This window comes from Pseudorca crassidens, chromosome 18, assembly GCF_039906515.1.
Source record: "Pseudorca crassidens isolate mPseCra1 chromosome 18, mPseCra1.hap1, whole genome shotgun sequence".
NCBI classification, from domain to species: Eukaryota; Metazoa; Chordata; class Mammalia; order Artiodactyla; family Delphinidae; genus Pseudorca; species Pseudorca crassidens.
In genome coordinates, this window is record NC_090313.1 from 12,668,236 (window position 1) to 12,671,449 (window position 3,214).

Here is a 3,214-nt window from a genome sequence, read left to right on the forward strand (position 1 = left end):
CCTGGCTCTATCATTTCCTAGCACTGGGAAATGGGCACATTACCCAGTTTCTTCAATCCTCAGTTTTTATATCTGTAAAATAGAGATAATAGCTGTAATCAAATCTCAGAGATCTTTGATTAAAGGCATACATTATTTGTTTACTTCTAAGAAAGGCAAACACTGCCATTGAAACTTCGGCATGTTGCTTTAAAAAATTAGTCCTGTATAGAGTGGGAATGGGTCACACCAGCCTGCCCTGGCTTTGCCATTTCCTACTGCATTGCTCAGTATGTGATGGGCAGTCCTTCTGTGCACATTTCAGGAGCTAAAGATGACACAGCTTCATCTGCCTATGGGGAATCTTCCTTTCTCAGGGCCGTGAAGCCCTCAGTTGTGCCTTTGCAAGAAAATGTAGGCGTGCAATCATTTCTCCAGCAGCACATTTCCAACTCTATTCCCATGTTTTTCTGTGCTCACATAGTCCCAGCAAGGCATGCAACTCAGTTGAAATACTAATGTTAATTGCAAAGACCCAAGTCTGCGTATACACAGGCAAGGACAAGTACGTATTGCTGCTGCCAGGTCCAGACTAACTGTGAAATGCCATCAGTTATAAGATGCATCAGGATTCTGAGTTGTTAGTGAAAACTACATACATATATACTTAATATATAGTATATTAGCATATATAGTTTTTATTTGTATTTATTAGTAGTATCAATATTATTAGTATCGTTATATATATCATTAGTATATAAGAATTAATGAAATAATTCTGATGAATTCTAATAATTCTAATTAATGAGGTAATTCAGTGTTACTTCCTTCTTTCAGTTTTGTGGCAATTAAACAATGCCTGTCATATATGAAGTACTCATTCAATGTTAGCAGTTATTCTTTTATTATACGTGTGGCTATGACAACATCCCAGCCCTCCAGAAAGGCATGGGTCCTGAGGTTTAGATTTAAAAATGGGATCCAAAAGAAGTAATATGAAAAAAAAAAGAAGTAATATGTGTGATTACTAAGTGAGTGGAACCCTAGTCCGTCCTTCCTCTCCTGAGGGATCGCTATACACCATCTCTCCTTTGATCCAGCTGCTAAGCCAGCATTTACTGAAATCTTTCTATGCGTGGAGCTGTGCAAAAGGCCCTCCAGACTTGCGGTCAGCATTCAACAAATCAAGTGCAGGGGTCTGTGGCAGTGCTGGATGGCGATGTTTAGAGCCCCTAAGCATTGCTCATCTGTGTTTAAAGGTGGAAAACGATCAGGGAGACAAAAGACAGCTGAAAACAAAGGAACAGTGTGGGGAGAAATTGGAAAAGAACAAGGCCTTTTAAGGCCTTCCATCTTTAGATGATGGAAAAAAGCAAAGCATTGAACGAGGAATGGGAACTAATGGCCAGTCCTGTGTTTCTCCAAGTCAACGTGGGGCTAACGTTTCCTTCCCATATCTCAATTTTGAACATCATAAGGAATCATCGAGGTTTTTACGTCCACGTCATTATTTCATTAAGGAACAATGTGAAGCCTGATTTTCTGTATTTATCAATTATTGTATAATGTGTTCTCAACACAGTGGAAACACCTAATCTACTGACAGAAAAGTCTGTGAAGCAATATTCCTTTTCATCACGGCCTGGGAGAAACTTGATAACTGATGTACAAAAAAGTCCCTGGCTTTTAGTAAAGAACCTTAGAAAACAAAACAAAAAACAAAATCTCTGTGTCAGCAACAAAAATATCTTTGCGAGGCAGCCTCCAGTAGAAGAAACACAACCACCAAATAAGGAACATGAGCTTCTTTTCTTTTTTTTTTTGCATTTATATAAATAGACTTTTGGATAAAAGGGCAAAGGACAAGACCTTCCCATTAAAATAATATTTTTAAAGCTGTTCATTATAGTAAAAAATTTTGCTCTAGGACAAGAGTGGCACACATATATAATAAATATGTATATAAAATATTTACATATATTAAATATTAGTTCTTTTATATAACTAAATAAGTATAATGGTATAAAGTATAATTTTGGCCAAGCATAAGCATGGCCAAAAATAGCAGTGATTGAGTTACTTAAAGATCTAGAAATTCTTCTGGAAGCCACTTTCCAGTAAAAGCAGAGTCTCTGATGAATTCTAAGCTTGTCTTACTGATAATATCACCTCGAGATGCTGACCAGTGGAAATAAATAATTGATCAAAGTTAAAACTTGGGAACTCTGGAGCACAGTGACCGCCAGCAGGGAGGGCGTGCTGGGTGCCTGAGTCAGGTCTTCAGGGTAACAGGTCAGAGAAGTTGGCTGGTGCAAGCCTAACCCACCAGGAGAGTGAGTTGAAGATTCAGGAGCAGATCACTGAACCCTCAGGGGAAGAGCTTCGGGCCTCACAGGGGACCTCAACCAGGACTAGTCATCTCTCAGGCCCGAGGTCACTCTCTCCATTTCTCTGGCTACCTGGTTTCCCATGGGTTCTGCATCAGGCTTTCCCAAATGCCAAGAATTCGGGTATCAGTGAGATGCTCCAGGGGGAACTTAGTAAGGGAAGCTTAGGGGTGTAAATCGGGCCTCGAGCAATGGAAATGGACGTGTGTACTTGCGCACTGATCAGTTGATGATCGTAGAGGAGGGAGGGGAGGCATAGAGGGAAACAGAAAACACCCAGGGGCTTTTAGCCTCATGAATGGGGTGGCTCCGGGACACAAAGGGTGATGCTCAGAAAGTCACCAGTGAGGGCCGTGAGGGACGAGGCTTGCAGAGGCCGGCAGTGGGCACACACGGCTGGTAAAAGGAACCCAAGGGGATCTGGGAGGGGCAACAGTGTGTCTGTTGTAGTATCTCCACTTCCTTCTCTGTGCCTGCTTTGTTCTTCTCTCTCGGAAAACCAGTTCTATGTCATCTGCCTCCATCTGGGCCAGATGTGGCTCCCCCGGGCTCTGCTTCCTACCACTTCCCATGCAAGGGCCTGGAAGAGACTGATAGTCCCTGTATTCCCATTCCATATGCCCAGGAGAGAGAATCTACTGGCTTGGTTTGAACCAGACATCTCCGCCCCAGTCCCACTGACTATGGTCCTGGAGCCAAGCATAGTCCATAGACCAACCATTGAGTGCAGGGTCTTAGCCTGTGTGTGTGTGTGTGTGTGTGCGCGCGTGCGCACGTGCACGTGTGTGTTGAGGAGGAGGGATGGACAGAGCAACAAGTTCTCAAAATGTCAGGATGGACCTGGCCAA

At 42.7% G+C, this 3,214-nt stretch overlaps 1 non-coding gene across 1 annotated transcript; it reads right to left on the reverse strand.

Annotated features, from left to right (window-relative positions):
* Nucleotides 1–961: 961 nt before the first annotated feature.
* LOC137211532 (U6atac minor spliceosomal RNA) lies at nt 962–1,082 on the reverse strand. The gene has a single exon (XR_010937133.1). It is a non-coding gene; the product is annotated as a U6atac minor spliceosomal RNA (small nuclear RNA).
* Between the last annotated feature and the right edge of the window lie 2,132 nt (nt 1,083–3,214).